The sequence below is a fragment of the Mesoplodon mirus genome (assembly GCF_964341445.2).
Source record: "Mesoplodon mirus genome assembly, chromosome: 5".
NCBI classification, from domain to species: Eukaryota; Metazoa; Chordata; class Mammalia; order Artiodactyla; family Ziphiidae; genus Mesoplodon; species Mesoplodon mirus.
In genome coordinates, this window is record NC_138980.1 from 64,991,487 (window position 1) to 65,016,870 (window position 25,384).

General features: G+C 46.1%; 1 long non-coding RNA gene across 2 annotated transcripts in view; it reads right to left on the minus strand.

The window, feature by feature from the left end:
* Positions 1 to 25,384, minus strand: part of LOC309803983 — a 46,353-nt gene that overhangs the window by 1,335 nt on the left and 19,634 nt on the right. The window contains exons 3-5 of one of the 2 annotated variants that reach the window (XR_014294033.1): positions 11,927 to 12,105; positions 2,666 to 2,788; positions 2,004 to 2,055 (exon numbers count right to left, since the gene is read on the minus strand). This is a non-coding gene — a long non-coding RNA (uncharacterized lncRNA). Of the gene's footprint in view, positions 1 to 2,003; positions 2,056 to 2,665; positions 2,789 to 11,926; positions 12,106 to 25,384 lie in introns of those variants that run through there. The other variant, XR_014294032.1, reaches the window with a different exon arrangement.

Sequence of the window (25,384 nt, forward strand, 5' to 3'; positions counted from 1 at the left end):
AAAAATTGTGAATCACTTTATTATACACCTGTAACATATAATATTGTACATCAACTATACTTCAATTTTTTTAAAGGGAAAAAATAAATAAACAAATTGTATGGAACCTACAAAAAAGAAAGCAGGATTATGAGACTGTGACCACAGGTTCTCATATAAATAGGACCAATAGTTGCCATGAGGAGAGGGCCAGGTTCACAGACAGTTATGGCACCACTGCCCTGGTGCAGAGTCTCACCAGGTAACCCCTAATGTTGGCCCTACCGCCATCCACCCTCCCAATGGCTGCTAGATGCATCCATTAAAACTCCAACTGATTGTGTCCAACCCTGACACCCCCAACAGCTTCCCTGCGTAACAAAATCTAGGACCCTCAGCCTGAGTCTCATCCATTGCCTTGAAAATATAAGTGGAGGCCAACTTTACAGGAACCAATTTGGCAGGATAGGTCAAAAAACTTAAGTGTTCATGCCGCTTGACCTTATCATCTCCCTTTTAAGAATTTTCCTCAAGGAAATGGTTGTAACTGGTAGTGATTGGAAGAAGGAGGGTGATATTTTACACGTAAAGGTGTTCATACATAAGGTTATGTCGAACAACGAACCTGGAATAATGCCCATGACTAACAATAAAGAAATGGTTAATGAAACTATGATGTATCTGATATATCCATTCAATTGGATATTACACAACCACTAAAATGTATGTTTATGAGGAGTTGAAAACAGCATGGAAAACGCTTGGGCTGTCATGTTAAGAAATACCTGCAGGAAATAAAATTATATAGACAGTGTGATCACAACTATGTGAAAACAAAAACACTACTTACAGTGAAAGGACTGAAAGGAAGTGAACAAGATGAAAAGGAACTAACACCAAGCATCCTGCTAACTGCTTTACCTTCTTATCTCATTCAATCTTCACGGCAAGATAGGAACTATTTTTATCCTCACTTAACCAAGGAGAAAACGGAAGCTACAAGAGGATAATGAAGCAATGGTTGCCCACAGCTGACGAGGGAGAGAAGGGATCTGAACTCAAGATTTGCCCGATTCAGAGCCTGTGCCCTTATCCTCCAAGCTATACCACACCCAAAAGCAGACAGTAGCTTGATTTGGCTAGTGGATTTGGCTAGTGGAACGGCTGGCAACTTGTTGTCCCTCTACTTTCTACTTTTTTATTTTCAAAATTGTCTATATTAACCATTAGTACATTTTTTTCTTAACTTTTTCCTTCCACTTCGAAGGTCATACAGGCATGTAACACCTGGTGGGTCGTATTACTTTTTTAATGTAGAAAACAATAAACTTATGACCAAACAACGTTTAAAACGACAACAATTCTCTTTCATCTTGAATTCAATTCTCCACAGTTTGGCTTTCTGCTATCCTTCTGGTCACTAGTCGTTCAGTCCCCAAGATAAGTTATTAGGTGACATGGTCAGATCCATGAACTGGAAAGAACAGCTCTGGGGGTGGAGACGAAGGTGGGATGGTAGAGGCAGGGGGTGCAGAAGGTGGGGGCAGGTGAGGAACTGAGCAGGGTGGCCCCCCGTGAAGCTGACCTGGCAATGTAACACACATGTAACATACAGGTAACACACATGGGGAAAGGCCATGTGCAGGGTGGCCAAGGGAGACAAACTGTGCACGGAAAAGCATCAGCATCAGACAAACGAAAGAGCAGAATGACCTGGGGCTGTAATCTGGGCACCCTCCCCATTTCAGGGCCTCCTGGCTGCACTTGCAAGGCAGGAGACCAGAAGCCTCCGGCTGCCACTCCCTGGAACATCCAGGATGAGAGGGCTGATGGGGAGAAGGATCACCACCATCCACAACACGTGGCTTTTTGGACCGGGCCTCCCCTGGAACGGTCTTTTCTAGTTTGAGGGAGATAGCAGGCTTTTGAGGAAACAAATTACAGACAGCTTGGCTGCAGCTAAGCAGTAGCAGCACAAAGTGTGAAAAGTTGCAAAAAAGATGCTCAGATTTCACTCACTTTTCTCTTCAGCCCTGCTCGTTGGAGGGCTTTCCAAGTAAGGAAGCCACAATATTACTAGAGGAAATAAAATCAAAAGGAGGAACCTTTTTAACAGTAGTTCTCAGTCCTTGAGGGGCCTCAGAAGCACAGAGGAGTATGGATGAGGGGGGCCTGTTTAAAATGCAGATTTTCAGGCTCGCCCCCAAACATTCTGATTTCATACATCCTGCTAAAGCCTAGGAGTCTGCATTTTAATGAGCATTTCCCCAAGTTGCTGTTAGGCTCTACTCTACCTAATAAGAAACTCCGGGGACTTCCCTGATGGCATAGTGGTTGAGAATCCGCCTGCCAGTGCAGGGGACATGAGTTCGAGCTCTGGTCCGGTAATATCCCACATGCCTCAGAGCAACTAAGCTCGTGCGCCACAACTACTGAGCCTGTGCTCTAGAGCCTGCGAGCCACAACTACTGAGCCCACGAGCCACAACTACTGAAGCCCTCATGCCTAGAACCCATGCTCTGCAACAAGAGAAGCCACTGCAATGAGAAGCCCGCGCACTGCAACCAAGAGTAGCCCCACTCACCACAACTAGAGAAAGCCTGCATGCAGCAACCAAGACCCAACGCAACCATAAATAAATAAATAAATAAATAAATAAATAAATAAATAAAAGAAACTGACTTACAGAGTCTTGGTGGTAGAAGGTCTGACATCTGATATTCAGGGCACATTTCTTAATAATTTCATCTTTTAAAAACATATTACAAAGGGAATACAGGGAATTCATTGTATTCTTTTTGCAACTTGTCTGTAAGAAAAATTATTTCAAGTTTAAAATATATTTATTACACAAGTAATATATGCCTATAGTAAAATGTCTGTAATAGCACCACATGACATAAAGTGGAAAAGGGACACCCCCTTCACCGCTCCCACCACCACCACCAGCCCCAACCCACTCTCCAAACTAGCCACTGCGAACAGTTTGGTATATATTAAGCAAACACGTCAGACTTTTGTTTGTGTGTTTTCATTTTTTAACAATAACTAATGCCTACAAGAATGTGATGAAAATGTCACTCAAAGTTGTTAGTTGAAGTGCAAATTAATACAGCCCTCTTGAAAAGCAATTTAGCAACGTGTATCCAAAACCATAAAAATATTTTGTATACCTTAAGCTTATACAATGTTATATGTCAATTATATCTCAATTTTTTTTCATTAAAAAATTTTTTTAAAACCCATAAAAACATTCATACTCTTGGACCTGCCAATTCCATGTCTAGGAACCTCTCCAAAGAACATCACTCTTCTGGAATAGTATGTAATCTTTTTTTTTTTTTTTTAAATTGTGGTAAGAACACAAAATGAGATTTACCCTGTTAACAAATTTTTAAACATATAGTAGTACTTCATAGCTGACTCTAGACAGTGTTGTACAGAAGGTCTCTAGAGCTTGTTCATCATGTTTGACTGAAATTTTATGCCCATTGATTAGTAACTCCCCTCTTCCTCCTCCCCCCAGCCCCTGTCAACCACTGTCCCACTCTTTGATTCTATGAATTTGACTTTAGAAACCTCATGTCAAGTGGAATCATGTAGTATCTGTCTTTCTGTGGTTGGCTTATTTCATTTAGTATTATCTCCTCAAGGTTCATCCATGTTCTCACATATTGCAGAATTTCATTCCTTTTAAGGACTGAAACAGTATTTCATTTTGTGAATAGTATTCCATTTTGTGCATACACCACAGTTTCTTTATCCAGTCATCTGTCAATGTATATTTAGGTTGGTTCCACATCTTGGCTATTGTGAATAATGCTGCTATGAACATAGGAGTACTAATATGGCTCCAAGACTCTGATTTCAATTATTTTGGGTAATTCCCACAAGTGAGATTGCTGGATCATATGGTAATTCTATTTTGAATTTTTTAAGGAACCGCCATACTGTTTTCCATAGCAGCTCCACCATTTTGCTTTCCCACCAACAGTGTCCAAGGGTTCCAATTTCTCCATATCCTTGCCAATGCTTTTCTTTTGTTTGTTTTGTCTTAAAGTGTTTACAGCTATTTATTCTTTTCCAAGGAAATCTGAACATTTCATCAGAGTAGCAATTACATTTATGAAAAAGCAAGCGATTGACAAACAGCACAAATTGGTACATGGCTTTCCTCTATCGAGTAGAATAAATTCTCCAGAGTTGACAGAAGAAATTGGCTGCAAGGAAAGAAGATTCACTTCAACTGTCCTTAGGACTCAGGTGTCAACGACTGGAGTAGCTTAGACTCACAGCACTCACAAAACAGGGCTTTAATGTTTTCCAATATAATTTTCACTCAACTTTTTGAGGTGCTCAATGGTGTTTTGTTTTTTGATAATAGACATCCTGACAGATGTAAGGTTATATCTCATTGTGGTTTGATTTGCATTTCCCTGATGATTGGTAATGTTGATCCTTTTTTTCACATACCAGTTGGCCGTTTCTATGCCCTCTTTGGAGAAATGTCTGTTCAAGTTCTTAAACCATCTCTTAATCAGGTTATTAGTTTTTGGTTTTGGGGTTTTTTTTGGCTGCTCCCTGCAGCATGTGGGATCTTAGTTCCCTGACCAGTGATGGAACCTGTGCCGCCTGCAGTGGAAGTACAGAGTCTTAACCACTGGACCACCAGGGAAGTCCCAGGTTATTAGTTTTTTTTAACTATTGAGTTGGAAGAAGTATGCAATCATTTTAAAATGACGTCACGAAGCAATAAGAAAGATAGTGAAAAAAAGAAAACAGGATATAAACAGTTGATATGACTACTTCTGATTACCAAGGTGGTGCTTTTTTAATTTAGTTTTGTTTAGATAGATAAACAAAGGAAATAAACCTAAATTGCTAACTATATCTTAGGGAGGTGGTATTTGAGTGATACTTTTTTCTCTATTATTTCCTCTGTTGAGAGGATCAGCAACTCAGATTTTGCAGACAGACAGGCCTGGGTGAGAAATCCATCTCTCACTGTCCACATGTATAACTCTGAGGACTTTATGTAAACTCCCTGGGCCTCAGCTTCCTTATGGAAATAATTATCCCTTAAACTTGCTTTGAGAATTAAAATAAGAAAGCACATGGAAACATGGGGTACTTTATGCCCTGATACAGTAAGTAGAGTTATTTTTCTATATTCTTTCTGTTAGGTCACATTTCACAAATCAATATTTAAATACTGGGGACTTTAAAATGGGGATTAAGTTTTTTTAATTAATTTTTATTGGAGTATGGTTGCTTTACAATGTTGTGTTAGCCTCCACTGCACGACAAAATGAATCAGCCATACACATACAGATATCCCCTCCCTTTTAGACTTCCCTCCCATTTAGGTCACCACAGTGCATTAATTAGGTAGAGTTCCCTGTGCTATACAGTATGTTCCCATCAGTTGTCTATTTTATACATAGTATCAATAATGTATATGTGTCAACCCCAGTCTCCCAATTCCTCCCACCCCACCCCTTTCCCCCTTGGTGTAAAATGGGGATTAAATTTTTGATAGCCCGCATTTTCCTCATCAGCCCCTCTCCTAGGCCCCTGCTTGGTTTAACTCTGAAAGAGATATTGTACATAGGGCTTTACAGTGACAAGGCACCAGCCCCAGTTCACTGACATCATGAATGAAGACAAGATTTACAAACTGTAAAGCACCTAAAAATGTAATGCATCATGAGTCCATTTTTACAGGATGACCCTGAAGGGACAGTGATTAAACAAAGCCGAAGTACTTGGAGTGTTTACCTGAGATGCAATAATGCACTAAGTGAACTCATTAAATGCAGGGGGCGGGGGAGTGAAGATGGAGTGGGGAGGGGTTGTATGCCAAGAAAATCACCATTATTCTTCCACTGTCTGGCCCAAGGCTTCCAGGAGGAGGTGAGATTTCTGAGGGTAATAAAAAAAAGGGTAATTATCTCAAATGCCTTTCAGCCAATCAGAAGAACAATTCCTTGGACTACCTTCATCTAATTTATGGCAAGGTCTATTAGGCTTCCTTCTACGTCTTATACTCTGGAGTTAATCATTAAGGGTTACTCTGAGCCCATGTTTATAGGAAGCCTCTCCTTTCTAAGGGGCTATTGAGAAGTAGAAACCAAATGATCATTATTTTATTATGATTACCTTGACGGTGGGCTCAAGCTTACTTTTTCTAAAATTCCAAAGGCACTTGTTCAAGAAAATATAAAACTGTATCTAGTTAACTATGTATAAAATAAATAAGCTACAAGGACATATTGTACAGCACAGGGAATACAGTCAATATTTTATAATAACTATAAATGGAGTATAACCTTTGAAAATTGTGAATCACTATGCAGTACACCTGAAACTTATATAATATTGTACATCAACTATACCTCAATTTAAAAAAACTTTTTTAAACTATATTCAGTTAAAAGTTTAAAAAAAAATTCTTTTTAATTATTATATCCCTCCCTGAAGGGAACCGATGATTGGATATGTATTCTTCCAGAACTTTTACTTTTACTTTACCTTTAAAAATATATGTGATGTGTTCACATGTGCACATACACACACACACACATTTTTTACATAAATAAAATCACACTCTATATCTCTGCTACTTGAATTTTTCACTTACTAGTAAGTCAGAGGCATCTTTCCATATTTGGACATGCAGGGGTTTGTGAGGTAGTTACAGACCCTGGGGCCAGCAGGCTTGAAGCCCAGCTCCCCAACTTACTAGCTGTGTGACCCTGGACAAGTTAATTAACACCTCTATTCTCATCTATAAAAATATTCTAACAATAGTAATCAAAGGATTGCTGTGAAGATTAAATGAGTTAACATTGTAAATACTGTAAAATACATAAAGCACTTAGAATAGTGGATAGAGTAAGTCCTCTATGCGTTGGCCATTGTTGTGATTTACCCTGTTCTTCTTCTTTAATGGACAACTGTATTCCATTATTAGGATGAACCGCAATTCATTGAGCCAGCTCCCCGCTGAGAAACACAGGTGATTTCCTACTTTTGCTGCAGTGAGCATTTGTGAACATAGGTCTTTGTGTACATGGGCAAGCACACTCTAGGGTAGGTTCCAAGGCATGGAATGACTGCATCAAAGGTCATTCTCATTTTATTTGAAAGATGGTGCCAAATATCCCTCCAAAAGGCTGCTTTACTTTACATCCCTACCAACGAATGGTGTATCTGTGCCCATCTCCAGGCATCTTCTCAGCAATGACAGTCTGGGTCTTTGGCGTTCTCACTTCTGCACTCAATCTTCCCTAAACGAAAGCTCAATCAAAACCACTAGCAATGTATTTGTCAAAGTCCCAGGGACACCTAATCCCTTTGTCTTTTCTAAAAGGAATCAGATGTTTTCTCGGCTCTGACAGAACTTCAGTTGTCTGGACACAGCCCTGGGATAAGTTTGTAAAACACAAATAGAACATTCTCCAGAGAAGCTCACGGGGGCCCACGTGAGGCTCTGCTCTCTATAACGTGTAATAAGAGTTCCATAGCAGCTGGTGTTTTCCTGGGTGGAGATCAGAGCCAGCATTTGTATATAAATATTATCCAAGGGCTGGAGAGAGAATCAAATCAGGCTGGAAGCAGAGGCTGCAACATCCCAGTTGTCTTACTCATGGGGCAGGGTTTGGGCAGGGTTTGGTGAGTACCCCCATCCTTTCCCTGAGCTCCACGTCAAAAGGGAAGCATCCTAGCACAGGCCCTCCCCATCAGAACAGCTTATCATAAAACAGAGGTGGAAGCTGGTGCAGGGCTTGGCTGGAAATCTCTGCCAGGCAGAGGGGAAGTAGGGCAAACAGGTGAGCTCCATCTGCAGGGCCCAGACTGGAGTTTTGTTGCCTGCTCTGCACGGCTGGCCGAGTGCCCACCTGCAGCCACCTGGCTCTTTAGATCATAGCTCCTGTCAGTGACAGGGTGACTACTCACTGAGGTGGCCCTTCCGGCCTCATCTCCAAGGTTCTGGCACACAGAGTGACTTCCAGCTGTGCTCAAGGACCTCTCAGAATCCAGGGGAGCTGTGAAGTAGGGGCCTCCCGGAGTCCTCAGGCAGGAATGTCAATAATTACCAGTGTTGCCCCTGCTAAGCCCTGCAAGTCCCAGAGCCATTCATCTTCCAGACTTGATTTTCAGGCTATTTCACGGCTCAAAACCATTCACCTTGGTTCTCCCAACTCTCCCTTGCTTCCCACCATCCCCCAGGACTCAGGGCAGGGCAGGTCAGGGAAGGGGAGAAGGCAGGCAAGTCTCTGGAACAGCGGATTCCATGGATCAGAGCAAATTCCAGAGATGTGACCCAGGGACCCTGGCTCATGTCCATAACAGAGGGAATAACTCAGATGATTATCTCAGGGCTCTCGGAAGTGAGTTAAGCTTCCCCTTCCTATTCAGCTCATGTGGGAGGGTGAGCGGGAAGGAAAGGAGGCCCAGAGACCCAGGGTCTGTCTTAGGTCTGACTAGAGGGCAGCGTGTAGTACAGGAAAGGGAATTAAGCTCACTGTGCCTTGGATTCCTTTTCTCTGAGAGCCTGGGGCTCAACACCCAAACATCCTGCACTTCATTAACTCCACAAAACAGATGTTTGGGTGTGGACTGTGTCCTGGACACTGTGGACACGGCAACAAACAGACCAGTGCCTGCCCTCATGGAGTTCACATTCCCAGAGAGGTAAATACTAGGAAGAGTGTCAGGCTTACTCCTGAGGAAGCAGGTTCATGGAGGGAATCAGTAAGCCAAGATCACACAGCTCCCAAGCGGGCTGCACCGCTCTCTCTCAGATGACACTGCTCTTAACCAGAACACGATAACAACTAACCAGGTGCTTGGCGGAGCTCAAAGACCTGAAGCTTCAGAGCCCTTGCTTGTAACAGCCCCTTCCAAGGTCCTGGGAGGGGGCCTGGAAAGAAACATGTTCACGTGATATTGGGTTTCTCTAAGCTTTGCCAAAGTCAAGTCTTAACCATGACGGGAAAGAGCAGTCTCTCCTCACTCCAGTTTCCCTCTGTCACTCCTGCCCTCGTGCTGTGTAATGTTCCAGCGGCCTTGGGCGTTCAGGGACTCCCAACGCAGGAGTCAAAGCCGGGGGTCGGGGCGGGGGGGCGGACACTGAGTTTGAGTTTAGTGGGCTATGTTTATGTGGTGCGCCATCACCTCCACATGTGCTGAATTACTGCTACCGTCCAGTGGAGGCCCAGCTCCCAGGAGTCTGCCTCTGCACCCAGGGCCTACCAGCCACTTCCTGATGCCACATCAGTGGTGGAATCGCCACATGAATGTGTTCAACAGAGCCCAACATGGACGTGTGTGGTAGGGAAGAAGGAAGAAGGTTTAAAGTGTATAGCGGGCTTCCCTGGTGGCGCAGTGGTTGAGAGTCCGCCTGCCGATGCAGGGGACACGGGTTCGTGCCCCGATCCCGGAAGATCCCACATGCCGCGGAGCAGCTGGGCGCGCGAGCCATGGCCGCGGAGCCTGTGTGTCCGGAGCCTGTGCTCCGCAACGGGAGAGGCCACAACAGTGAGAGGCCCGCGTACAGCAAAAAAAATAAAAATAAAAATAAATAAATAAATAAATAAATAAAGTGTATAGCATCAGACGCCAACCTATGAGAAATGCTAACAATTCCTAGACCTGTAAAATCCTAAGTAGAGGATTCGGTTCCCCCATTTAAGGGAAGTTCTCTTCTGTCAGAAACATCCTCCATGCGTTCAATTATAACATACCAGAGCTTCTTTTTCATTTTTGATAAGAATTGTACAAAACAGAATTCACCAAAATTCCTCTGTTTATGGGACACAAACGGGTAGTAATACTACAAACAGTGAGTGTATCTGTATGAATTTACTCATTTTCCACATCTAAACTGTCAACAACACCACCTATGTTCACAGCAGCACTATTCACAATAGCTAAGACATGGAAGCAACCTAAGTGTCCATCAACAGATGAGCGGATAAAGAAGATGTGATACGTATATACAATGGAATACTACTCAGCCACAAAGAAAGAATGAAATATTGCCATTCGCAGCAACAGGGATGGACCTTTGAGATTATAATAAGTGAAGTAAGTCAGGCAGAGAAAGACAAATATCATATGATATCAATCATATGTGGAATCTAAAAAAAATTATACAAATGAACTTATTTACAAAACAAATAAGCTCACAGACATAGAAAACAAACTTATGGTTACCAAAGTGGGAAGGCAGGGGAGGGAGGGATAAATTAGGAGTTTGGAATTAACACATACACTCTACTATATATAAAATAGATAAACAAGGACCTGCTGTATAGCACAGGGAACTATACTCAATATCTTATAATGGAAAAGAATCTAAAAAAGAAGAGATATATATAGATATATGTATAACTGAATCACTTTGCTGTTCACCTGAAACTAATACAACATTGTAAGTCAGCTATACTTCCATAAAAATTTTAAAAATAAAATAAATTGTCAATAACAAAAAGCAAAGTTTGATCAACCAGGCCAGAGAAAGGCTGAATTATCTTTTATTCTCTCTTCAGAAAATTATTTTAGAAAATTGTTATCAAACGAAGAAGTGAGCACAATGACTATGAAGCCAGAAAATGTAGGAATGAAAAGTGTAATAGAGGCGTGTCAGGCAGTTAATTAACAAAAATGTTCTGTTATTTATTCTTATGGATTTTATAGTGCTGGAGGTATCTGATGGCTTTTAAAATACGTAAACTGTTGGAGCTCTTTTCTCACTCTAAATAAATATTCTTAATATTGGATTCATAATTTTGTATTATTTCTCTTAAAGACAGCTCTCAAATTGTACAAGCTTCGGCCCCTATAAAACCTTGATCCTCCCCTGCAGCCACCATCTCCTGAGCAGTTCTGATGTGCCAGGAACGCTGATAAATCCCTCTACACGGATTATCTAATTTAATCCTCGATCAATGCACTGAGGTAAACTAAGGCTTGGAGCATTTATTCTACACAATACAGCTTTTTCTGCAGGTTTGCAGGAAGGATTCAAAATCACACAGCACAGGGAGCAGCGGCCCTACACAGAATAGGAACTATTACAACAAATTGCTGTGTTTCCTCCCTGAGCCCAAGTTTCCTCTATTTAAAGTTGAAGGGGTAAAAAGAGATTTAAATCTTTGTACGTCCACAGAGGACATCAGTAAAGATACACAGAGTATTGGTAACAGTGACTGCCTCTGTGGAGGGCAACTGGGGGTGGGAAGGAGACACATCCCACTTGTACCTTCACTTTTTTTTTTTTTGGCCGCGCTGGGTCTTCATTTCTGCATGCGGGCTTTCTCTACTTGTGGCGAGTGGGGGGCGGCTACTCTTCGTTGCGGTGCACGGGTTCTCTTTGCGGTGGCTTCTCTTGTGGCGGAGCACAGGCTCTAGGCACATGGGCTTCAGTAATTGCAGCACAGAGGCTCAGTAGTTGTGGCTCGCGAGCTCTAGAGCGCAGGCTCAGTAGTTGTGGTGCATGGGCTTAGTTGCTCCGCGGCACATGGGATCTTCCCGGACCAGGGATCGAACCTGTGTCCCCTGCATTGGCAGGTGGATTCTTAACCACCGTGCCACTAGGGAAGCCCCGTACCTTCACATTTTTAAACAAGTTAATGAGAAGTACTTGGCACAGTGCCTGGCCCGTGGTAAGTGCTCAGTAAACGTTAGCTTTTGCTGTTAGTTCTTGTTATTGTTGATTACACACATAAACTAATTTTTTAAAATAGAGAGGTAGGCCCTGCTGTCTAAAGTCCCTTCCAGCTGGATTTGGTGTCTGTTTTACATAACAGTTCCTAGCACTCACCTGTGCCAGCGGCTCTAATGCACTATTGCATTTAATACTCCCTGCATCTCTAAGTACTGTTCTCATTCCCATTTTGCAAATTTGGAAACAGAGGCACAGAGAGGTTAAATAACATACCCCAGGTCACACAGCCAACGTGGCAGAGGCTAGGATGAACACGCAGGCTGGGTGCCTCTAAAATATGTACTCACTGGACCCCCTCCTGGTATGTTACGTGGGGACCCCAGCATTTTTTTCATTCTTCTTCTGTGCCGCTCCAACAAGCTTCATATACAGCAGGACAGCTTCTGGGGGGCCTAGAGTAAAGAACAGGAAAGTGCTGTCACTGCAGATGTGAAGGCAGCAAGAAAGCCCTACAGGGCTTATTAACCAGCTAGAGATTAAGAGGGAAGGGAAGCAAGAAGGAAAGAGGAGGGAAAGAAACATGAGTGAAGTATCAACTCCTGTGTCCGACAGAGTCAGCCATTTCTCACCTGTCCACCCAACTCTGCAAGGGAGTCCGTGTTATCCTGATGCCCACTTCTGAGCGGAGCAGGTGGGCTGTGAGAGTTCTCGAAGCTCCTAGGTGGTGGGGCCTGGAAAACTTAGGTCCCGGAGCTCGCAGCTCTCTGACAGCAAAGGGCATCCCTCCAGGCTTTCCTCAGCCTGTACAACCCAAAGCAAATATTTCTACACTGCACAGCTCAGCTCAGCAGGCCTCAGTGGCCTCTGTCCTGCTAGGGAAGCTCTGGGGACAGGAGGTCTCCTGAGTCGGCTTGCCAAAGCAGGGACACTTCCCCACAGGGAGAGAGAGGTGGGTGAGCCCTGAGTTCTGTTGCACGTACAGCCATGGACCCAGGAGCCTAGAGGCGTCCTTGGGGATAAATCTGTCTTAGACTCTCCACTCAATTCAGGAGCGCTGAGCACGGACCCCTCAAGCACTTGGCACCTCGGCCTCTGTGTGACCTGTAAGGGCTTCACGGGCCCTGCACCTAGGAATGAGGTGGTCCACCCAAGTGTCTCGGACCGCTGAGCACTTAACAGCAACAGGCACCTACCTAATAAAAGTCTCGGTTCTCTCATCGTAGCTATGTGACCTTGAGCAAGTCGCTTGCCCTCTTTGATTCACTGTTTCCTTATCCGTAAAAGGAAGATTACAAAGTAATAAATGTTTCTCTACAATAAAGGATGACCCTCCAACACAGGCTAGATTGAAGGTACCTTGAAGAGAGGGAACAGTCTAACTCACCTTGGCATTTCCTTTGAGGTACCTTCCTGACAGGGTGTCTTACTCCAAAGAAGAGGCTCAGCACAGACTTGCCCATTTCAAGGCAGAATTCGGTAATGCCAAACAGTATGTGTTATGGGCTATTCAGACCTGGATTCAAATTCCGCTCTGCCACTCACTTCCCATTAGAAACCTTTCAGAATTTGATCATCACTCATAACTACACCTCCAGGGTCCCAGGTCGTTAAACTCTAGAGGGAGCTATTCTTAAACTGTGTTCATGGAGCGAGGCACACAGGATTCCTGACTGTCTGAAAGGTGAGTTGTAAGGATGCAAGGCCATGGTGAGTACAAAATGGGCTAGCACGGGCTGGCTCAGAGTGAGCGCAGAGAAACACAGTCTAGAGAAAGTCTGAATTAAAAGAAGATGCTAAATTCACGAACAGCAGACTAGGTCCACAACACACTATTTGAAAGGTTAAAGAATTTTGCTAATATGCAAAGATAATACCACCAATTTATATTTTCAGGAACTCACTCCTTTTTCTGGTTGTTCCAGGGAAGCTTTTATGAACCTTGTTTTTTTTTTGTTTTGCTTTTTTTCTTTCCCCATTGTAAATGTGGAAATGGTTCCATTAGCAAAGGCATATGAATTTTTAACACCCCTCCCCAAAATAGTCTATTCATATAAATGAATCTTTTTTTTTTTGCTGTACGCGGGCCTCTCACTGCTGTGGCCTCTCCCGTTGCGGAGCACAGGCTCCGGACACACAGGCTCCGCGGCCATGGCTCGCGGGCCCAGCCGCTCCGCGGCATGTGGGATCTTCCGGGATCGGGGCACGAACCCGTGTCCCCTGCATCGGCAGGCGGACTCTCAACCACTGCGCCACCAGGGAAGCCCCATATAAATGAATCTTAATCTTCATTTTATATTGATAAGCTGAAGAGCTGACATAAACAACATTTTTTTTTCATTTAAATCTGGCTTGTCATTCTATAAACTTGATGCTGTTTGCAAACGCCCCTATAAAGGACTCCAGTCTTTCTACTGTGAAAGAAAAATGTTCAGTGACCACTGCTTGGACTCGAAAAAGATGTTTATAGTACTGCTCCAGGCAGAGGCTGAGAGGCTTCTTTAAAATCTTAAAGATTTAAAGGAGGAAACTGAGCTACCATCTCCACCCTGGGCCAACAAGACAAAAACCCGCCTCTACCTGGAAGTTTATAGGAAACAAGTTCTGATTTTCTCTGCTAACCACTGGGCCCTTCTCTAGAAACAGCTTATCCACATGGGGCTAGCCCTTCTGTAACATCTGTATCTTTTTTTTTTTTTTTTTTTTGGCCACGCCATGTGGCTTGTGGGATCTTAGTTCCCGAGCCAGGGATTGAACCCCGGCCCTTGGCAGTGAGAGCATGGAGTCCTAACCACTAGACCGCCAGGGAATTCCCATGTAACATCTGTATCTAATTTGCATTTGTACATCTAAGGTTTACCTGGGAAGCATCCCCATGTATCAGGAAGAAAAGAGGCCTGGGTGAGATGACCAGAGGAGGAGAAACAAACGCTAGGTCAACGGAGGAGAAGGGCACCAGGAGTCTGAACGCCAATGCTCTATTCTTCAGCTCGCCACTTCAGACCTATGCTTTGGCAAGTCGCCTGCCATCCCCGAGATCAGATTCCTTATCAGTAAAATGGAGCTTAAAAACTCCTCTCCTGTCTACCTCAAGAGGATGGGTCCTTCCCTACCTCCCTCACTAGAGCTGAGGACTGCTGCCAGCGTGACCCAGCCCCACACCAGCTCACATGGCTGAAATAATGACCAGGTAGTGCAGTTGCCAACTCAAGTTCCTAATGTAAAAACGAGTGAGGGGGTGTGCCTTCCGTGTGTTCCTCTCAGCTGCAGTGTGCTCCTGCTTCCAACAGCCCAAACTTTCCCCCTTCCCATGCTGTGTCCCTTTTCTGCCACCACTGCTCAGCAGCCCTTAGCCAATGACCTTGCCCACAAACGCCCAAAAGGATAAACTGGTTACACAATGATGGTTCAGGGAACCTTACGTTCCCATTTTAAACAGTAATTAGGAAGGCTATAGAGGCACACGGGGGAAAGGTCTATACCATAATGCTGAATGAAAAACACAGTCACAGAAATCATACCTGTTGCTAAGTTTGCAGGCTTTGGATGGAATCAGACCTGGGTTTGAATCCCAGTTTTGCCAACCATAACGACATGACCTCTCAGAGCCTCGGTCCTTTCATCAAAGGAATAGGGATGATAATTCCTTCCTTCTAGAGTTATTGCGAGATTTGGTGGAATATATGTAAAAGGTTTAGCACAATCCAGGCTCCTGGTGAGAGACTTCACATTATGTGCATATGTGGGAGGATAAAGATGAGAACGGATCCCAGGCAAAAGGGCAGGGTCCATTAAAGAGCAGAAGACACATGGTGCTTTGGGGTTCTTTTTCCCACTTAAGATTGCTATATCTTAACAAAATACACAAACATCAATAGGACTAGACTCTTTTGGACTAGAATAATACAATTAAATAAGATTCTTCTGACCAAAACCCCTGCCCTTCTCACTCACGCTAGGGGGTACTATTCCTAAGAGGTCTGCTCTTGGGACAATTTCTATGAAAGACAGAAAAACCTGGAGCCTCTGGAGCTTTCCCACCCCAAGCCCATGCAACACTTCAGCTCAACTGGAATGGGCTGGAATCAGCTTTCTTAAGGAAATCTACATCCAAGGGGGACAGGGAGTGGTGAGGAAGTAAGGCTGGAGGATGAAAGGCAGATTCATAAAAAAAAACTCTTCGAGCTTTCCACTTTGGTTGCAGAACCCTTAGGCACCCTCAGCAAACCACAAGGCTGCCCAGTAGGGTGTCACCACCTTCGAAAGGGCATCTAGCCTGTGGGTTCCCACTGCCTGGGTTTGGGAACCAGGCTCCAGCAGGACGGTTTGCAGCAGGCAGAGGGTATTTAACCAGAGGCAGATGACTGGGGTGGGACGTGATTTGTTTGTAGACAGTTATCAGTAGTGACAGGCTCATTATTTTCATTCTATGGAGCCAAGAGACACAGGATGAATAATAGGTCTGAGCCGGAGAAGCAAAGGTTAAGGTGAGGGGGAGAGAGGTAACTGAGGGGGAACCCTCCCAGGCAGGCCCGCCGTGCCCTCTGAATCACGATGCCAGTGAGGGTGAGCAAGGACCAGAGGACATGGGATGCTTGTCTGTTCCTGCTCTGCTGGTCCCAGCAGAAAGTCCTTGAGGGCCAAGATCGCATCTACTGTGAGATTGACTCTAAGTGCCCCAGGTGGAAAGAGCTTCATCAAGACCTCATCTAAATGGCTCAGCATCAGGAGGGATGCAGTAACCTGGGGGCCCTCTCACCCTCACTCCTTTACCCAGCGCAGCCCCATTTTCCTCTCCAGTGATAACAGCTCACGTTACTAAGGGCCTCCTCCCGCCGGGCGCTGTGCTAAACCCTTGGCACTCACCATTGCATGTCACTTTACCAACAACCTGGGAGTTAGGGGCCGTTACTATCCCATCTTACAAATGAGGAAATGAAACTTGGAGAAGGTTCTAGGACTTGTCCAAGCTGGTAAGTGGCAGAACCACCAAACTCAGATCCCAAGCTCTCAACCACTGCACCCTCTCCCTCTTTTCACCTCCTTTCTTTCTCCTCTGTTTATGCCAAAGGCTTCTAAGACCATCTCCCTCACCCCAAGTCAGATCCCATAGCTTCTGGGGGTTTGGGACTACGCAGGAGGCAGACCTCCAAAGAATAAGGCCCCTCGGGCGGAGGGTCACTGTTTCTGAGATTTCTCAAGAACAGGAAACTTCCTGGACCGCCTGCAATAAATCCAAGCCTTCCTTCCTTTGTGATTTCACCCCGGAGCAACACTCCAGGATGACTCATCTCCAGGCCGGCAGGAGATCTCCTCTGGAGACTGGAGGTGACCTTGGCCGGGCACTCACATCCTGTGCCTGTTTTCCCATTTGTCTAATGGGCAGCCCCGGCCTCCCTGCCAGGCTTGTTATTGGAATATTGAGGTGAACACAAAGCATGCGGAAAATCAATTTAAAAAGAGAATGCAAAATACCGACAATCGTCCAACTTCCAACTACATCCCACATACCAAACCCTTATCTAAATCCCCTCCAATCTGAATTCTAGCTTCCAGAGTTCAAACTGATTCCTAGAAGAAAGGAAAGGTGACACGGATAATAATCCCTTTATTTCCAAACGTAATTAGCCACTACTTCAGTTCCCCATCACCCTATTATAAGCACACACAATACTGAGAACTAACAGTCACAGACCCCTAATTAAGTATGTATTTTATATATTTTTTTCCCTCACTTAATCCCTTTAGGAGTGTCTATGACTAGCCCCACTTTACAGATGAGAAATAAGGTTCAGACCAGTTGATCACACAGCTAGTAGACGTCAAAGCCCAGGTCCCAGATCAGATCTGTCAGTCTCCACCACACTACCCTGCCTTCACTTACTTCCTTTTAAAATTCTAAGCCCGAGGGCTCTCTCACCACCCGCCCCACTTGGTTTTTCTCCATAGTTCTTAGGCTCTTTAGTAATAAACTTACTGCCCTGCCCCTCCCCCATTCGGGTAGACTGTAAATCCATGTGGGCAGGGACTGTTTTGCATGTCTTGCCACTGCTGGGTCCCCTCAGTGCCTGGAACAATGCCTGATACATAGTAGGTACTCAATAAATATTTATTAAAGAAATGAATTTGGCCAAAAATCCTCATGAGCTATTTTTGACTGTCCTTTCTACTCTACTGTAGGTTTTGGCAATGTTTTGTTCATCTCAGTCCCCGGCTACCTCTCATCCCTCTCGGAGTCTAGAACGATATTTTTTATTTTTTATTTTTTTTGCGGTACGCGGGCCTCTCACTGTTGTGGCCTCTCCCACTGTGGAGCACAGGCTCCGGACGCGCAGGCTCAGCGGCCATGGCTCACGGGCCCAGCCGCTCCGCGGCATGTGGGATCTTCCCGGACCGGGGCACGAACCCGCGTCCCCTGCATCGGCAGGCGGACTCTCAACCACTGCGCCACCAGGGAAGCCCTAGAACGATATTTTGAACACAGTAAAATATTCCATAAATACTCTGGGGCAGGACTGAACTCTTTCGATGTGGTTTTGGAACGTGCGCTGGCGGTGGTCTGCTGTCTGGGGAGTTCACTGTCTCTGCTGCCCACAACAAAGAGGGTGCTCAGGGGGAAACTGAGGAGAGCTGGGAAACGCGTGGAGCTTCCTCTCTGTGGCCCTGGGTCCAGCCCTCCTCGTCCTGCTCCACGAGGCCAATGGACAGGCGGGCTCACAGTGTGATGCACAGGTCCCGTCCCTGGCTTTCATGTGCTGTGTTTCTGACTCATCTTCCCTGGGCTCTGGGAAAGCGTTCTGCGTGCAGCTTCACAAACTCTGCCGAGCAGCCGGCTGAGCAGGCGTTGGAAATGATACGGGGAAGAAGGATCTAATTAAGCAGAGTAGGTGATAGTGTCAGGAAGAAAAAGCAAGCAAGTGGCAATTTGGATATCTGCCTGCAAATAAGAGAGATGACTGCCATCTTCTCCTCTGGCTCCTGTTTGCCCTATAAATCTCAGTTCACTAATCCAAGTGTTTTCATTATCGCTGTATCATACAACATGCTGTGTGGGGCCCATCATGGGGAAATTAAAACCAAAGAGGAGGGCGGAGGGATTCAGGCTACCCCGTTCTCCCATTTCTCTTGTTTACACTAATCTGAAGGTGTTTTTCTCTGGGCCATAAACACAATACGGGGTTTTCCAGCATCAAACAGATTACCTTCTTCCACTCATAAAAAGGAACTCCGGGCCCTGAGCTCTCCCCCGCAAAACCATGCAACTCAGGGGCCAGGAGTCACCTTGGCCACTGTTGACACTTACTCCCCAAGAAATCATAAGAACCAGGTCATGGGGAGTTCCCTGGCAGTCCAGTGGTTAGGACTCTGCGCTTTCACTGCCATGGCCCGGGTTCAGTCCCTTGTCCAGGAATTAAGATTCCACAAACCGAGCAGCATGGCAAAAACAAAACAAAACAAAAAACACGTCATGAACTAAACACCAGCTCCATAAGGAGAGTCCCTGAGTGGGAAGCAACATGATGGTTTAAGATAAGCATTTGAATTTCACCTCCACTACCTACTAGCTGCGTGGCCTTGGGCAAATCACTCAACCTCTCTGAAACTCTGGCTTCTTCAAATAAAATACATCGATAACAGGATTAAATGTATGACATAAAGCACTTAGCACAGTACCTAACACACTCTAAGTGCTATGCAAACTGCTCCCATCTATGGCCCTCAGTGCTGCCATTCCAACTGCTAAAGCAAACTTCCAGAAAGCTGCATGGCTCAGTCCTTCCCCTCCATCTCAAACCTCAAATGTCACCTTATCAGGGAGCCTTCCCTTACCACCTTAAATAAAATAAAAAACTACTCCCGTCTCTCATACACACACCCTGCATCCCCCCTTCAATTTAGTCCATAGCACAAAATACTACCTGACATATTACACAAACACACACACACACATACAGTTTGAACAACATGGGTTTGAACTATGCAGATCCATTTATATGCGAATATTTTCAGTAAATATAGCACCTGTATTTTCGTTTTACAGATCTTTAAATTAACTGTTGGGAAAAGTCTGTGTTCTATTAGAGGTCACAATATATGGAGTTCAAAGAACATGTTGAGCGTGTGAGTCTCGATTCTATCCAAACTCTTTCAGCTTCCTGCCCTTGGATGAGTCATTTATCGAATCCTTTGTTTTTGAGGCAGAGATAGTGGTACGTGGATTTTCAACTGAACGGGAGTCGGAGATCCTAACCCCTGGGTAAAGGGTCAAACGTATATATTTTTTTAATTTACATATATAAATAAATACATATGTATTTTTTATTTCCTTCACCTAAAAGATAAACTCCAAGAAGGCAGAGCTTTTGTTTTGTTGACTGCTGTATCTCCAGCACCTACAACAGAGGCGCCTGGCATAGAGTGGGTATTTAATAAATACTAGCTGAATGAATAAACAGAAGCTATTTTTCTGATGACGATGACTAGAAGGGCCATCAGAGACCACAGAGGCCAGAGTTCTTCACAGGCTAGGAAACTGAAGCAGAGAGACATTAGATGACCTGCCTCTGGTTCCTGCTTGCCTAGAACTGCATGGCCGTGGAGGCTGGGGACCCTGACTCCTGGTGTCTTGCCCTGCCTCAAGGCAGCCAGCTCAGACCAACAACTCAGCATATTGGTACCCAGTGCTCCTCATCTGAGGACTGGAAACAATTAAGCAGATGGCTTTCCCTCCCAAGTGCTCCGGACCCGGATGCCTCAGTGACTGGCAATCTATAAAAGCAAAAAGGACAGGTGGAGATACCGCAGCCGCTCTGGAAATCCATCAACAAATGTGCTCAGTGCTGAGGAACTGCAGACAGCTGCAGCACAAAGGAGCCAAAGGCCACTGCACTCCTCTCTCAAAATTCACCAGCATCGAGGACCCTCTTGGCTTTCCGCACCGACTGAAGGGAAGCACTGCAGCGCTGTTTCTGGGGTGCCTGGATGGCTCCCTCTTACACAGACACGGGGACCCTGTGGGGAAGGATGGAAACCCCCACTCCACCATTCCTAGGGGCACAGCCTCCCTGGAAACCAACTTTTCATCTCTTAGGATCCTTCTTAGGATCAAATGAGAAAGCCCAGATACAGCACATGGCACAGTGCAGGGCACACAGCAGGCATGCGATGCCACTGACCGTTCTACAGGATGCTGAGGCTAGCCAGAGGCAAACACAACCCCTCCCCACCCCCATCCACCTCACCAGCTCTGAGCTTAGAATCCAGGGTCTTGAAATGAAGGGGGCTATTTGGCCTTAGGAATACAGCACCAGGTCAATCTTTCTCAAGGATCCTATTTTCCCGTTCAAGTAGAGTGGAAAGAACTTAGACTCTGCACCAGGTGCCCCTCTTCCTCCAAGCCACTCAGGACCTCATACAGCCCCAAAAGGGAAGATTCCAGCCTGAGGGTAACAGCCGCTCAGGTTCTTTTTTCCCAGAAAGTGGGATCTGGCCCAGAGCTCCCTGGAGGATGGGGTGACAAAACACCCAACAAAAATTCCCTGGTAGTCTACTACCAGTCCCCCTAACCAAATAATCAGATTTAAAGTACCAAAGAGGGACACCACCAGTAACCAGAGAGTGGTGACTGAATGAGTCCCATCGCTGGCAACTTACTGTGTGAGCTGGTCAGGTTCCTCACCTCTCTGAATCTCAATTTCCTCATCTGTATAAACAGAATAGCAATACCAACCTCATAAGACTATTATAAGGATGGAATGAGAGAACGCACTAACCACCACACATTAGTTGGTGCTTTGAACATTCAAGCCAAGAAGCCCAGTGCAGCCAGTGCCGGAGTCACAAGCATTAATTGCTCCCGAAAAACACCTGTACAGCAAAGGCAGCCCTTCCCTAGACCACAGACCAGACGCCACCACTCCACCATGGGCCGCAGGTTGGGAGCAAACTTGAACTCCACCAGAGGCTTCTAGAAATCTTACCAAGCAATGAGGGGGGCGGGACAGGTAAGGGTGCAGAAAGTCACGGGTGTAACTGAGGCCCAAGCAGCTCCTGCAACCGGTGTCCGGCTGTAAATGATGGGATGCGCCTCATGAAATAACCTGGTCTGATGTAACTGTTACATTGGATTTCCCACTGGAAACTGCTACCTTTGATGGCTTGGGACTTCTGGGATGTTCCGGTGGCTGTGTGGCTGCGGGGTTACAAACAGAAGCTTGGGGTGTCCCAAACCTAGGTAGGGTGTCCCAAGAGTCCCCAGGGGGTTCCAGGAGCTGGTGACTTTCAGCTATCACTTAACTTCCCCGGGCCTTAGTTCCACCCCGCCTCCCGATCCTGGGGAGCTAATGACCACTGCCTGTGCAAGGAGTCGTGAGGCTCAACGGGGCGGGGGAGCGCTCAGGCCCTTCCTGGGCAGGGCCCGGGGCGACAGCGCGGGTCTCCTCCGTTCAAGAAGGAAAATGCGGAGGAGGGAAGGGCGGCGCGCGCGGCTGCACACGAGCTGAGGCCCTTTCTCTGCGGCAGCTGGTGAAAAAATAATCAGAAGAAAGCAACTGGAACGCGAGCGGGGGGCGCGGGGGGGCGGGGGCTCCTCCCGCAGGCGCCCCGGAGCCGGCCCGGGCCTGTGGCCTGGCCTGGGAGGCCGGGAGGCCGGGGCGCGGGTGCCCCGCTGGAGCGCCGAGGCCCCGCTGCGCGCGGCCGGGCGGGGGCGGCGGAGGCGGAAGCGGGGGCGGCCGGAGCGCGGTGGGGATGTTTAAAGGAAATTTACAATCATTTCCTCTCTGTGGTTTGGTGACAAATCAACAACATCCTGTTCTTTTGTGAGGCTCCGGGCGCCTGCGAGGCGGGGGCAGCGCTCGGGCTCTTAAAGGGACACACACTGGCCCCCCCCTCCCTCCCACCCACCGCTCCCCTGCGGCTCCGAAAAAAAAAAAAAATTACAGCCTCCCCAAGGCGCCACCTCCCGGGGCGCGCGCTCGGCCGGAATGCGGAGGCTGTTGCCCGGGCAGCCCCCGGGCCACATACCCTCCCCCGCGGCGGCGGCGTTCTCCCCCCTCCCACGCCATCCCGGGACTGTAGGAGAAGTTTGCAGCTGCGCACCCCTCTGAAAGATGTCGCAGCCCAGGGACACCCGCCGAGGCGACACAGAGGGGGCGGAGGGGCGCCCGCCCGACGGTTCCCCTCTTCCCCTCCAACCCTGGGGCAGCGCCGCCCCTGCTTCAGACCTCCGGGTAGTTTTTATCCACCTCCTCCAATCCCCTGGTCTCAAATTTTTCCACCCCTAAACTCTGGATTTATGGTTAAAATTTCGACGTACACACACGAGGTTTATAAAACGCCAAAGCACAGAGAGGCTTCCCAAGCTGTAGGAGTAATGAGAATCAGATGGCTAGGACTAGAAAAATAAAATACTCAACTGCCCTCCTGGGATTTCTTTCGTTCAGTCATTTAATGACTATTTTTCACTAAGCGCTGGTCACCTTTCTAGGCTCTATTCAGCAGGAACAAGGCAGAATCAGCCCCTGCCCCCAGGGGGCTTAGATTTTTGAATGAATGAATGAACGAACGAACGAACAAACGACTGAACAGGATTATTTCACACACTCTAAGTGCTATGATTAAAGGGTCATATTCTTGAACAGCAGCTTTTAATCCAGAGAACTCTTTGAACAGGTGACCATCAGACTGGGACCAGAGGGTGAAAAAGCACCATTCCTGGGAAGAATTAGGTGAGGGATCCATTCAGTATTCTCAAGAAAGAGACTGAAAGATGGCGCAGCACCTGAAGGACACCCAGAGGACAGGTTTCCTGCATAAGGACAAGTCTTGGAGGTTGGCATCCAGGATAAGAGAGACCTGGGTCCTTCTGGTCGGGGCTCTATAACCAGGGCAAGTCCTTCCCCACTCTAGGCCTCACCGTTTCCTCATCTGGAAAATGAGATCACTGGACTAGACTCAGTAGTTCTCAACCATGGTACAAATTAGAATTCCCCAGGGAGATTTTCAAAAACACTGACCCTTCTCCCTGATCCCACCTCAGACCAGCCTGGGCACTGGCTTTTTTTTTTTAAAGCTCCCCAGGTAAATTTAGTGTGCAGCCAGGGTTAGGAACCAGTGATCTAGATAATCTCTAAAGTCTGGGTTTAAAGCACAGTGAGAACTATTCGGACTCAGGGCATAATCACTCCCATCACTGAGTGCTTAGCATCTATTATATAATACACCAAATATGCTATGTATATATCAATATCTAATTTAAGTTACCAAAAAAAAAAAGCTGTACCAAATTAGATATCCCCATTCCACAGGTGAGGAAACTGAGATACAGGAAAATATGAAATTTGATCAAGAGCACGTAGCTAATAAGTGGTCTCACCTGAATCGTTTAAGCTAGAGTGACTTAACAGGGAAAAGGAGCAGCGCATTTCTAACTAATGGAGTTGTTAATCACACAAAGTAGCTACCAAGAGAAAGCTTTAATCAAGGGGCTGCTCATCCATCTTGGACAGAGGCAGGAGACTGGCCTGGATGCTCTCTGGTCATCTTGACAGCCCCAAGGTGTGCGTGCCCAGAGTGGGGGTCCCAAATGATAGAGTGTGACAGTCTAAGAAGACAGTCTTTTATGTTTCTCTGAAATGATCCTCTTGATCGTTTCAAAGATGATTCCCATAAAACGTGCAGCTTTGTCTTAGCCACACAGAACAACCATTTGGCAGGGCAAGGAAGAGAGAAGAACTTCCTGTGTACCCCAGCAAGGCGAGGATAGACTACACTCATCCTACAGTCTCCCATATGGGGCCCACCACTGCCCCTTTCACCTCTTGACCACCTTCCCATCGGTGCAGTTTCCTGAGGCAGAAGCCAGATGAGGGCATGGTAGGTGGGAGCTGAGACAGGTTCCCAGGAGAGTCAAAGATCTGTTAGAGCAGAGATGAGAAAAAAAAGGAAGTTGATCCATTCTTACAGTGGAATACTGTGCTGCCGTCAAAAAGGAGAAGAGAGCTGTATGGATAGACTAGAAATACGCCTGTGATGTACAAGGTACAGAATAGGACCTTCTCACTGATAATTATGTAAACACCACACACAGGAAACCAGCAGAACCTTCTGGAAGAACAGACATCAAACTGTCATTAGTGATGCCAGGGCAGATGCATGGCGGAGTAGGGGGTGGGGTCAGGGGAGGGCAGTGGGGGAGTGTGTCCTGTTAATGGTATACTTGTACTTTCTCTGTATTAATCTCCACGTTATTTAAATTGTTGACAACAATCATGTATTGATTTTTCAAAGATAAAGATACTTCTGTTTACATATAATAAAGACAAATATTAAAGGGGGAGCGTAAAAGCCCACCCTGGGCCTTGGGAATTCCATCCAGGGTACACCCCCAGCAATGCCATCTTTGCAGAGCTTTCCAGCTGGTGTTAATGATCCCATTGCTCTTCCACAGTTGCTTTGTCCTCAGTGTGTCATGTCAGTAGCAGTCTCTCACCTGGTCAGCTGCCTCCCCTCCAGTCAGGGAGGGTCCCACAGCATTTCTGGGTTACAGAAGATGGATTTGAGAGCTGCCAGCTCCAAGTGATATAAGAGATGACAAAGCTCATTTGAGAGGGAAAAATTACCACAGGTGCTACTTGGCAGTGGAGGTAGGGGAAGGGAGTGGCACTGGTGTTCAAAGGCTCTGATTTCTCTGTGTGTCTGTGTGTTGTTTTGGAAGCTGAGAAATGGAATCTGACA